Raw genomic sequence first — 14,212 nt, 5'->3', positions numbered from 1 at the left:
TACCTAAAGACCTTATCATCCTTGGGGGTCTTGAGGTAACTTTAAACAAGTTACTTGACTTCTCAGAGATTGCCTTCTCATTAAAGTATTTCCTATTATAAGAAGCACATGTATTAAGGTAGTCACATGGACTATGAACATGTTTATTGAAGAAGCCATAGAGATAATACAGAGGGTTAAGGCATTTGTAAACAGTCAATTCTGTTTTAATCCCCAGCACTACATATCAATCCTAAACCAGGATTGATCCCTTAGCATAGAGAAAAGAGCAAGCCTGAATACTTCTAAGTATAGACCCAAACTAAAATAGATAAGTCAAACAAAGTAGTCATAAAAGATCATAGTTTTGTGGATATTATCATCAATCTCCAGATAATTTATTTGACAACAACACCACTATTTTGATTAAAAGCTTCCTGGATTGAGAATTCTTTACCTCAAAAAAATCTATTTCACCTTTGCAAACCTTCAAGTATGAGATTTCCTAGGATTTAGCTATACCTAGTATTTTATAATATCTCTCATCCATTGACTACATTCCACAAAATAGCCTTTAAATTGTTAAATCCCCCCCCCATGCCATATTCCATACAGATTCGAGACATGGCTAAATACACTCAGTTTCTTTAGTTGTTTTCTCTATGACAGGTTCTATTGTCCCTCACCATAATTGTTGCTTTCTTCTGAACATTTCTCAGCCTATCAAAATCCCCTTCGTAGGGTCAATTCCAAGACCAACACCAAAGCCATTACCCATCACATCCCTTATTCTAGATACTTTTTGTAATCCAACAGCCCATCACAGAAACAGTTTTGGCAACCACATCCCACTATTAAGTTTTATTGAGATGTTAAATTTAAACTGCTCTTAAATTCTTTCCGTATGCACAAACCACATTTTCTCTAAACTGTTCTTTTGGGGTAAAATTTGGGGCATTTAGCATTTTCCATATTTTCCATTGTGGTTAAGGAGCTAGATACCTAATCACATGGGTTTATGACTTTTCTGTTGAATTTCTTCTTTTATAACCAGGTCCACAGTAACTATCTACCAAGGTTTTTTGATAGAAATTCGACAGCTTTGTACTACCTGTTGTCCACATCAGCAAGTTTTCTTGATGTATCAGACTCTTAATCCAATTTGGTTTGAGTCACATCCGGCAGCGCTCAGGGGTTACTCCTGGCTCTGTGCTCAATCCAAGACTTTAATAAACACTGTCAATAGAACACTTAAAGACCTGCAGTAAATTATAGAAATATCCTCCCCTTTTATTTACATAAATTGTTCATCAGAAATAATTCTCTTTTCATAATATGTCCACACTATGTTCAAAGTGATTAAATTAGAGACTGAAAAGTTTATGCAGAAATTCATGCTTACTATCTTCCCTTCATTATCTTATGCTGGTGTCTTGCAAATAATCCTTTAATTATTTGCTCTGAAATATTTTCTAGCCTGTGTCTAAAAGTTCCCAAGATATATTTTTGTTTTCAGAATAAAACAATAATACATAAATAATATAAATAAAACTTCTTTCAGCATTTCTCAAGCTTTTCAAAAATTATTGACCTAAATTTTTCTATTTTATCTCAAGTTTCTTTAATCATTTAAGAAATGTGCATCATCTCAGTACCTGAGACTTGAATGTATTTACTTAGAGTTTTCTCATTTGTATTTTTATAAACCCAATCTTCAAATTGTTCCTTTTTTTCAGCTGGAGAGATCATAGTTATTAAAGTAGTTAAGTGGTTTTACTTTCCTCCTCTATCTTTTACAATTCTAAGTACCCTCATCTACAGGATTTCTTAAACTTTGGGCAAGTGCTATGCCACCAGTTAAAGTATGCCTTGCATCACTCACCCTAGTAGTCTTGAACCATTTGCATTTATGCTGTTGGTCATTTCTGTTCTGAAAGCATATACCCTCAGAGCTGGGCCTGTTTACAGTTTAATTCTATGTGTGACTTCTTTCTATCTTTTACTTCTACTACTGTCCTTATACCTGATACTTCTCTTACTTTATTTTTCTCATTGCTACTTTATCCTTAATATATGTTTTATACTACCAAGTATAAATGACCTTCAGGTAAGTTTTCTTTGCATGATACTTTTGTGTCTGCTCTTCTCAACAAGTGCTCCTTAATAAATACTTATTGCTGTGTATCAATATAAGTAGGTACTGCATACTTTTTAAATCATAAAACATCACTTTTATTATACTCTGGGTCAACTGATTTCTAAACTCAGCCAAGATTGAAAGAGAAGACATTGGTTCCACCTCTTAATGAGAGGAGTGCCTGAGAAATTTGCAGACAATTTTTTAAGCCCATAATAGATTAGCAAAGCTCAAAACCCAGCATAGGTGCCACCCAGCAAAAGTATTTCCTTCTTATATTCCTTATACATAGAAATGTGAAAGCCCTTTTAGATGACTTAGTTTCTTTTTTTTTTTTTTTTGGTCTGTCTTTTTTTATTCTGAACAGTAGTGTCGAATACTATTACACTGCTGATTTCTCTTTGAATGAATCTCTTGTTGAATTTATGTCTGGATTCATCAAAGAAAACCCTCTGAAGACTTAACAGTGTATTAGCTCTGTCATTCCTCCTACTCTACTATACAGCAAAAAAAAAAAAAAAAACCTTTCAAAATATTTTATTTTTAAGTATCCCCATAAATCTAATGCTTTCAATATTTTTCTTCTATCTACATACAATAAACACATTTGAAATTTGCTTCTTGTTAGTACTTGTCATTCATTTCTTAGGGCAAGGAAAGTATAAAAACCTTGGTAACTTGAAAACAGACCCCTGGGTTTTATTTATTTATTTATTTATTTATTTATTTATTGTTTTTTTGGGGAAAAGGGATCACACCAGATATCGCTCAGGGTTAAAATCCTGGCTTTTCGCTCAGAAATCGCTCCTGGCAGGCTGGGGGACCACATGGGATGCCGGGATTTGAACCACTGTCCTTCTGCATGTAAGGCAAATGTCCTACCTCCATGCTATCTCTCTGGCCCCTCCCCCTTGATTTTAATTCCTGCTCACCCTTAATATTCTGTGTATAAAGTGAACAGCGTTGTTTTACATATTTTAAAAAATTAACTTTTATTGTCATATATGGGAATGAAAGTAAGATCAAGTGAAAGGAAGCATGTAAAGAATTTAGCCTATATCAGTAGCTCTGTCTTTTTTTTAAAATCTCTTATCCCTAATAACTTTTCATTGAAACCTCAAACCCCTCCTCCTTTACATGAAACAGTTTGAACAGGTCTGTTCCTAAGTCCCTGATAGGTGATTTACTAATACCAGGGATTCCTTCTGGGTTTTTCATATATATCTGCATGGCTTTTCCAGCAAATTTAGGGAGCTCCTCTCAGTTAAAATTCATTCAGTCTCTTCTTTTATAACCCTTCTAGTCCCTTCTTAAAATCCAAGTTACAAAGTCTAGCCCAGCCACAGAGAACTCGCCATTGACTAAACTGCCCTGTTTTGAACAATTGACTGACGGAGCCAACAATGTTGCCCCAGTTTTTCTCTCTGCAAATAAATCCAAGATCCCTTTCCTAGAGCGAACCTAATGTGAAGGAATGCTGCTTGTCCAGAATGATTGCCCGCTTGCAGGTGTATAATTAGTCACTAGTCAGTGTGTAAATACTCTGTAAATTGCTTTATTTGTGAATGTAAAAAGCTCTGCAGAAATACAAGGTATTATAGGCATCAGGGCTGAGCAGGGGAGATAAGGTATTGTGGAGAGAGAACAAGTGAATGAGGTATCAGAGTGTGTCATGTATCCCTCTGAGGAGACGGAGCTTATAGGTTCTCCTCCCTCATTTTCTAAGAACACTGACTCCCCTGGGTGAATAATTTAAAGGACAAATTACCACTCTTCTGGGTACCAAATCCAGCTATAAGCTGAAATTAAATTAAATCATAAAGCCCTACAAGAAACTGTGGGAAGAGTCAGAAATATAAAGCCAAGGGAATCCAGAGCTAAGCGTGAAATATTAGAGTCAATGCACTGTCCTTGTCTCCCTGTGCTGATGAAGGGAAAAGCTAAAAACCACCCTAGTACAGACTTAAAGGACCACCATCAAATATCCATTGTTAAGCACTTGGCAGTGACTATTGCAATGATTTCAATTCCAATGGGATATTGGAGGGAGGTAGGAGAAAGGACACTAGATCAAATTCAAGTCTTTGCACTTGACTAACTAGCTGGGTGACCTTGAGCAAGTCACTCCCTTTCTTTAGAGCCAGGGTTTTATGAATCTGAGTTTAAAAAAAAATAAAATCAGATTTTATTTTATCTAAAACTCTCTTTTCTTCTCAAGTCAACACCAAGATCATAACAAGTTAATTAAAACTGTACAAAATCATTTATAAAATATGGAAAGCTTATTATCTCTTTTCCAAGTGGACTGTCCCAACGACATCATTATAATTTCTTTAAAATTCTAAGCAAGAGAACCAGGACACATGAAGGAAATCATAGAAACAGAAAATCATAATGTTTTCTGTAGCACTGTGTTCCACACTTCTTGCTCCAAAATTGCTCCCATCCAGTGTTTACAGGATAGTTTGGAGAGTCAGTGCTATCTCAGTCAGAGAATTTAAGCAGCACTCCAAATACACAAGTTGACTTCTGAGGAAAACTTAGCATGCCTGTACTAAAGTAAAAACCCAGTATTCTAGTCCTTCTATATCAGTAGAATGACTGAGATAGCACTGACTCTCCAAATTTTAAAGAAACGATAATGAAGCTGGTAAACAAGCTGGTAACTCCTTTGCTGCCAATGTGGCATTGACATTTAAAAAAATTAAATGGCATTTAATGAAGCTTACCACAAAGGTTGGTGAGTGCAGTTAGAGAAATAACTACACCAATGGCTATCATGATAATGGTAGTGAGAGAAATAAAATGCCTATTTTGAATACAGGCAGGGGATGGGGGAGGAGGGAATGGGGTATTGGTGGTGGAAAGGTTGCACTGGTGAAGCGAGGTGTACTTTTCTATGACTGAAACACGATTACAAACATGTTTGTAATCATGGTGCATAAATAACTATATTAATAAAGAGAAAACATTATGAAAAAAGAAATTCAATAATAGAAAAAATAAAGTCTACAGTGCAGAGGTGGTTTCTAGGGTACTGTATCATTGAAAGGTTAGTACACATCCTAGATTCAGCATATTAAGCTCAAATTAATTCTAACTGACATGACTGCTGTGACAGTATCACAAAAACAAAGAGAAATAAAATCCTCAAGGACCATGGTCCTTTCCCTTTCTCAAAGCTCTGAATAACCTCAGGGTTCACCTGTGTGAAGGCTGCTGTAAAGCCAACTATCAGGCATAGTCACCTAAAAGATAAGGGGCAAATCTTTGAATTTTATAACTACTAAAAAAAAAAAATCTAAGAGAATGAGAGAAATCATCCCTTAACAGCCAATTCTGAGATCATTACTTAACAAAACAAAAGTATCATCTATGACTCATGATAACTATTAGTTCATACAAGGATATTTTAAAACTAAGCAAAAGAAAAACAAAACCTCAAAATGATGGGGAATCCTTGAAATTACCTACTTTTAGTTTTCAGACATATTCACTTCATTGTCCTTTACTTTTCTTAGTGGTTAAGGGTCAGGGAAAACTTTATCCTAGACCAAACTTGTTCTTAAAGTTATGTTTGAGAAATCCTGAAAATACACTGAGAACTTGAAATTAATTCTTTCAATCTAATCCCGATCTTAAATTTTTTTAAACTTTAAACTCATTTATACTCTGAAACTTTTCTTTCTTTCTTTTTTTTTTTTTTTTTTTTTTTTTTTTTTTTTTTTTTTTTTGGTTTTTGGGCCACACCCGGCGATGCTCAGGGGTCACTCCTGGTTGTCTGCTCAGAAATAGCTCCTGGCAGGCACTGGGGATCATATGGGACACCGGGATTTGAACCAACCACCTTTGGTCCTGGATCGGCTGCTTGCAAGGCAAACACCGCTGTGCTATCTCTCCATGCCCTACTCTGAAACTTTTCCTGATTACTTATGACTATAATTATCTTACTAATCTTATTTCTTACAACACAAACACATTTCTTTATTATCTATTACTTTCAATTTGTGGGAAAAATGTTTACAACTTAGGATATTTTGTAGATAGCAATTTCATTTTTAACTAAACATTTCAAAAGGTTTGATATCATCTGAGAGCACCACAAGTTCACAGATATCTCTGGATATTTTAATTTAGAAAAAAACATAAACATCTAAAATATTATTATTTTATAAAATATTCCGTATCAGTTATCAAGAATAAAATTGACTCAAGTCTTTTATGATTGACAATATAGAATCCAATACATTTGATAAGTAGATTGGTGTATTTAAAATGCTCTTGTAGTGTAATAAGAAAGGTTCACTAGGCATTTAACTTAATACAATTTTCTTGGCTCACCAACTTGAATAAACTGCAGGTCAATCACTACCTACTTCTTGCTACAGATGGTCTCAGATTCCCTTTTAAATGAGTAATGGAGGGGTCGGAGAGATAGCACAGCAGTGGAGCATTTGCCTTGCATGCAGCTGACCCGGTTTGATTTTCAGCATCCCATATGGTCCCCAGAATGCCAAGAACGATTTCTGAGTTCAGAGCCAGGAGTGACCTCTGAGCGTACCTGGGTGCAGCCCAGGAGCGATAGCGCAGCAGTAGGGCATTTGCCGTGCATGCGGCTGTCGCAGGACGGACCTGGGTTCAATCCCCGACGTCCCATATGATTCCCAAGCCAGGAGCGATTTCTGAGTGTATAGCCAGGAGTAACTCCTGAGCATCACTGGGTGTGGCCCCAAAAACCAAAAACCAAAACAAAACACCCACAAAATTAATTAATTAAAAAATAAATAAATGAGCAATGGAATACTATATAATTGAAAGTTGCCTCAAAGATCATCTCTCCCTATGAGGGATGACTCAGATTGGGCAAGTGAAATGACTCATCCTCAATCACAAGAATATTTATATTAAAGATGGACTTTTTGCAATAATGCAGCTATTTTAAATATAAAGGCCTTATATTACAGTATCTCCAGATATGTGTATATTATAATGTGGTACAATACCTAATAAAAACTATAAAGAAAATGTTTTTCCAAATGTCATCAACTCACCTTTCTCATTTGTTTTCATTCCTAATGACTTTCTTGGTACTCATCACTTTTTTCTTCTCCATTTTCAAATTCATTAAAAGATAACTTCTCTGAAGGGGCTACAGTAAATTTATCTACACAATGCAATGCCTTCTGAAGCCTTGTTCTCACAAGCTACTACTGTTTGTGGGCATATTAAGCAATTACAACTGTTACTTCTCCCTAGAGAACTTGCAACTTTCCAAGGTTGATATTGGTGATAAATTAACAAATTGAATATTTATTCAAGAGAAAAGTGAGATTTTCATTTCCTCAAAATCACCACATATAAGCAAGTAGTTCATTTTAAAAGCTATTCAAACTGCAGAATTGAAAAATGTCATTCTTTGATCTCCTCACACCAATTATCATAATCTTATATACATAGCAAAATTTATAAATCTATAATGGATTTTTCTTCTTTTGTTTTTTGAGGGGGGCTTATCTACTCATTTGTAACTAAACCCATATTCTTAGCCATATTTCTGAAAAGTTTTTACTCTTAGCCATATTTCTGAAATGTTTTTAATATATGCAGATGCTATTATCAAGAGTACTGATATAAAAACATAGAAATGAGGGCTGTTATATCTGGAACAAATATACTACATGACCTTCACCAAGTCTCTTAATTTCTCTTGCCACACGTTTTCACATTTGTGAAATGTAAAAAAAAAAAAAAAAACTTGTTCTTATCAGAAACTAAGGTATTGGAGAGTTGGGACCTCACTTTTTAATATCCATATGTTACAATATAGAGTCTCATTTAGGGCTCTGCCCACGCAGATGCTCATGAAATGCTTGCTAACTGAAGATTTTTATGATCACAGATAGAAAGATAGCATAAATGCAAAACACGATTTTTCCCTTGCCCTGAGTTACCCAGGAGCATCATTCTCATTCAGAGATGACCACATTTCAGAAAGTGGGTCTCATAAAACATACAATTTAATGAAGCCATCTGGGAAGATGATCGTCATATAAATGCAAGATATTGATATTATCTGGCTACTTGGGGAAATACCATGTAAATGAAGGTACAACCCAGCTCCATAATTCAAATCAAGTATTGATGTACAAGGTCTTTGGATAATGGACTTTGAAGATTGATCTTTCTCACAAATCCAAAGCTACTTTTTTCCCTTTTTACTCCCCTCCTTTGCAATTTTGCTAGATTTGTATGAGATTATATTTCACTATTTGAGAAACATCTTTTTAAAATATCTATCAGTGTCAACTGGGAGTCTTCAAACAGAAATTATACATCTGTGTTTATGGGGTGTTTTGAGCATCTCTTTCTTTGAAGCATAAATGATACACAGTCTTTTCTTTCTTGCTCCAATAATTATGCAGAATGTTGTTTAGTTATTTAACACCTCAGTTGATTCAGCTGCTTTCTCTTCTAGGAGAAAGGTGTGTTCAGATCCTGATATTATTTATCCTAAAGACTGTTCTGGATGAAGCTACCCAACGATCTGTACTCCTTTCTAGCCAATATTGCCTGTTTTCAAGGAGAGTCCATTGCTGAAATAATACTAAGATCAGTCATGCCAGTAATCACAAAATGAATGTTCATTTTGCCCTGGCTCTCTCAATCATTTGTGTAGTCAGTAGATCGGAAAGAGCATTTCCTATGTGTTTAAGATTTCTGCTGCTTCCAAAGATGACATGGAGGATGTTGCTCCTCCCATTGTGTGAACCTAAGTTCCTTTGGGTTCCTCATAGTCTCTGCAAAAAAGAATGAAATCTGCCTTCTTGAAGCCCTGAGTCCATTTAGCTCTGGCTGTCCCCAGCATCTCCTGTCACCACACACTTAACAAATAATAATATATAATATCAGTCTCAATACTCATTACATGGGTTTATGGACATGCTATGTGGTAGATAGGAGAGTAGAATATATTTGCTGATTGAAGGAGCCACACATAGCATTCATCTAGAAAATTGAGGGGGGGGATGATAGTACAGTGGATAGAGTGTTTGCCTTGCATGTGGCCAACTTAGGTTCAAACCCAGGCACCATATATTATCTGCAAAGCACCTTCAGGAATGATTCAAGTGTAGTCAGTAGTAAATCCTGAGTACCACCAGATGTGCTCCTCAAAAAAGACTAGGAAAATCTGCATGACCATTCGGTCATTGGCAGTTCAGAGAAGTATTTCTATGCTTTGGCCTTTACTTGGGGTAAGGTAAATAGAGAGCTGGCAATATATCTGTGATATTTAATTATTTTTATATTTGCTGAAGAAAAAAAAATCTTCCCTTTGCTCATCTTTTTGCTGAGGGATAGGCATCTTCAATCAGAGAGATACATTTGCATATTGATAAGCAAGTCAAGAATAATTACACTGCTCTCTCTTCTCTTCAAGTTCTTTCAGGCACTGCCGCTTTCTATCACTAAAGAATTTTCACGTTTCAACTTAGAGAGACAATTGAGAGATCTAGAGCCTTAAAATCCATATAAGCAAGCTCTAGTGAGTTCCATAGGTCAAAAGGGATACTAAGCAAAAAAATATAAAATGAAGAAAACCCACTTTGTACCCTCAAAGAGTTCTGCTTGGTAAGAACCTGATAGTAATGTAAGGCTATAAAGATACGGTAACTTTTAAAAATATCCTTATTAAATAACTGCAAACATATTTATAATTAGGTTTTATTTATAAAATGCCCTTCACCAATGCAACATTTCCAGCACCAATGCCTCCCATCTCCCTGCTTCCCCATCCCCTGTCTCTATTCCAGACAATCAATTTCTCTCTTCACTACTATTATCATGATAGTTGCTAGTGTAGTTATGCACTCGCCATTTTTTGTATTAAGCTTCATATTGTGGGCTGATCCTTCCAGCCCTCATCTCTAATGTCTCTGGTTTTTTATTACAATAATGTCCTTTAAACCTGAACATAAGTCTGGCTGGATACAGTATTCTAGGCAAAGTATTCATTTCATTGAGTTTTGCCACTATATCTTACCACTGCCTTCCGGTCTTGAAAGTTTCTTGTAACAAGTCTGCTTTAAATCTTCAGGATGCAACTTTGTATGTAATTTTCCTTCTTGATCTTGCTTCTTTCTGTATTCTATCCCTATCTGTGATATTTGTCATTGTGACTAGGAAGTGTGTTGGGGTGCTTTTCTTTGGGTCTCTTTTAGGGGGTACTCTTTGAGCATGCAGGATTTGGTTGCATACAGTCTTCAGCTCTGGGAGTTTCTGTGCAGTGATGTCCTTGACTGTTGATTCTTCCAGGATTTTCTTCCTGGGCCTCTGATATTCCAATAATTTTTATGCTGTTCCTGTTGAATTTATTACAGACTTCTATTTTTATCTGTTCACATTCTTTGAGAATTTTTTCCACTGACTGTTTGCTTTAAGGCTCTTTTCCAATCTCTTCTGTTGTATGGAGTTGTTATGCGTCTCATTTTCAGCTCACTGATTCTATCATCAGCTGCTGTTACTCTGCTAGAAAGCCTTTCCAGTAAAGTTTTCACTTCACCTACCAAGTTCTTCAGTTCAGTTATTTCACTTTGTAGTTTCCTCCTTTCTATTTTCATATTCTCTTGGTTCTTATTTGTGGTTCATTCAGATTTATCCACATTTTCTTTGAATTCTATGATTATCCTCAATATTTCTTCTCTAAACTCCTTCTCTGAGAGGCTAAAAAAGTGGTTGGCACTTTTTGGATCATCAGAGCTGCCATCTTCATTCTCTGTGCATGGTGTTTGCCTGCATTAATTTCTTCTTTGTCATGCTTGTAGTGTGGTGTTTTCTATGTGTTGTGCTGGAGTACATTGGCTAGAAGATGTGACTCCGCTCTTCATGGGTGGTGACATCTTATCCCTGCTGATGCGCTCTCAGGAGATGTTGTTGTGCCTTCAGGAGCTGTTCTGGGTTGGGTGGTTCACAGCTGTCTCGTAGCAGAGCCGGGCCATTCAAAATATCTCCTGCATGCCAAAGCACATGGCAGAAATTATATGTTCACATTTTTAACAATATTCTGAATTTTAAGATCTCCCCAGAGTATTTTTTTTATGTTGCAAAACAAGAAATTAAATTGCAGAGGTGATGACAAAATTAGTATGAATAGCTCAAGGGATTGTATTTTTAATGGCAGAACAGGCATGCAGAGAAACAATTATGTCTAAATAGCTTGTGCAAACAATATGACTAATATTTTAAGAAAATCAGGAATTTCGTAAAATCATGTGTCAAGGAAATTTCCTAAATCATGGCAATTACAAGGATCAAACTTTTTTTTTTTCATTTTTTTTAATTTATTTTGGGTTGGGGCCACACCTAACTGTGTTCAGGATTTTCTCCTGGCTCTGCACTCAGGTGTTCCTAGCATTCTTCAAGGGACCATATGAGGTATTATAAGTCATATACAGGTCAGCTGAATGAAGGGTAGTGCCTTAGCTGCTGTACTATCTCTCTAGCCTTTTGGTATTTATTTTTGCTTTAACTTTTTTTTTTGTTTTTGGGGCCACTCCCGTTTGATGCTCAGGGGTTACTCCTGGCTAAGCACTCAGAAATTGCCCCTGCCTTGGGGGGACCATATGGGACGCCAGAGAATCAAACCATGGTCCTTTCTTGGCTAGTGCCTGCAAGGCAGACACCTTATTTCTACCACCACCTCTCTGGCTATTTTAACTTTTTAATTGATGTATTGTGATTTATTCCACTGATGTACCTGAATCCCTTGGCCCCTGCCCCTCTATATTTGCTGCCTGTCTCTATTTCCTTACTCCCTCAATTTCTTTTTTTTTCTGTCCTCCCCTGCTATACTCTGGAGCTAAGGATAAACTTAGCATCTCTTTATTTAAAACAATTCATTCCCTCCTCCAGTTATTCTAAATGCCATGTGAGTTCATCCTGTGTTTGTTTTCTTCTAACTTACTTAATTTAACATTTTATCTACCAGTTTCATCCATGTTACAGTGAATTACAACATTTTATTGTTCCTTACAACTGCATAGTAATTCCATTATATATAATATGAAACACATATTTATAATCATATCTATGAACGGTCATCTAGCTTGATTTCATATTTTAATTACTGTACTGAGTGTTGCAATAAATTATAGTGTGTATATATCCTTTTTTAGAACTACTTTATTTTTGTCATCTATTTTTTCTCATTTCATTTTTTTCAATTACAGAGATGCTTATTATTGAGTTTCAGTCATACAATGTACACAGCATTTCACCCGTGCATATTTCCTATAATATTTCAATAATGTCTCCAGTTTCCCTCCTGCCCTCCCTCCTTGCCCTCTCCACTGCCTGCCACAATGGAAAACATTTTCTTCTTTTTTTCATTTCCTTTTCTCTTCCTCTTTTCCTTTTTCTTTCTTCTAGACACAGTGGTCTGCAATATTGCTACTGAAGGGATATCCCACGTATCACTTTATCTCCTTTCAACACCCAGTTCTTCTCCAGAGTGTTTAATTCCAACTATCATTGTCATAGTGTTTCCTTTTCTACTCTAACAGTATTACCCCAATATTTATGGCAAATTTCCTATCGTGTACTGGCCCTTATGGCCCTTGTCTTTATTATCTATGAATAATATTACCATATTACCTTTTTTAATATCCCACAAGTGATTATTCTACATCTATCTCTTTTCCTCTGACTCATTTTGCTCTGCATAATACTCTCCAAATTCATCCATGTATAAATAAATTTTATGACTTCATTTTTTCCCAACTGCTACAGAGTATTCCTTTGTGTAGATGTACCACTGTTTCTTTATACACTCATGTGTTCTCAAACACTTGGGTTGTTTCCAGATTCTAGCTATCTTGAATTGTGCTGCAAACATAGGTAGCAGAGTACTTTTTTGCATTATGTTTTGGTTCTTAGGGTATATTCCTAGGAGTAGTATTCTTGGGTCATATAGATGCTCAATTTCTTGGGTTATTTTTGGAATAGCCATATTATTTTCCAAAAAGGCTGAACCAGTCAATATACCCACCATCACTGAATGAGAGTCTCTTTCTGCCAGCATCTGTGCCAGCATTAGTTATTCTTATATTTTGTGATTGTGTGCCAGTCTCTGTTGCGTTAAGTGGATAGCTCATTGTTTTCATTTGCATCTCTTGATGCAAATGAAACATTTTTTTCATGTGCCTTTTGACCATCTGTATATCTTCTTCAAGGTAATGTCTGTTCATATCTTCTCATTTTTTGTATATAGTTAGATTTTTTTTGTTAAGTTCTACCAGTACCTTGTATATCTTTAGATATTAACCTCTTCTAAGGTATATATCATGACTTCTTGATCCATTGATGGGTAGTTGGGTTTTTGGGTTATTGTTCCTTGGCTATTTGTTAAGAGCTACTATTAACAAAATGTGCATATATCCTTTCAAATTAATGCTTTTGTGTTTGGGAGATAGAGGACAAGAATTGGTACTGATAATTCATATGGGCTCTGAAATTAAAGTCAAAACTTCTTGGGTTATATATGACCTATCAAAATTCTTTTTTTTTTTTTTTTTTTTTTTTGGTTTTTGGGTCACACCCAGCAGTGCTCAGGGGTTACTCCTGGCAGGCTCGAGAGACTGTATGGGATGCCAGGATTCAAACCACCGTCCCTCTACATGCAAGGCAAATACCCTGCCTCCATGCTATCTCTCCAGTGCCCTCATCCAAGTTCTATCCCTGCTACTGCATATGGTTCCTGAACTATAACAGAAATAATTTCCAAGCACAGAACCATGCATAAGCTCTGTGAAGAACGAAGTGAAGAATATTGACTTCTTCACTTACTGTCCTGACTGGTAACTTCATTAAACTTCATTAAATGTACAAAGATACATTTTATAGTCTGGTATATGAGTATGAATAAATGTTTTTATTCATCATAAATTATCAGAGAGAAAAATCTATATATCAAGGAAGACATTTTTTTAAGTACAATTATAAAAGTCAGAGAAATCTAACAAGAGTTAGATTTCACCTGTGTTCATGTATTTACTGACAAATGATAGCTACTACAGTCTATGGATGCCTAACCTTGAACAT

This window comes from Suncus etruscus, chromosome 5, assembly GCF_024139225.1.
Source record: "Suncus etruscus isolate mSunEtr1 chromosome 5, mSunEtr1.pri.cur, whole genome shotgun sequence".
Taxonomy (NCBI): Eukaryota; Metazoa; Chordata; class Mammalia; order Eulipotyphla; family Soricidae; genus Suncus; species Suncus etruscus.
The sequence above is the reverse complement of the archived record's forward strand: the minus strand, read 5'-3'. Positions refer to the sequence as shown.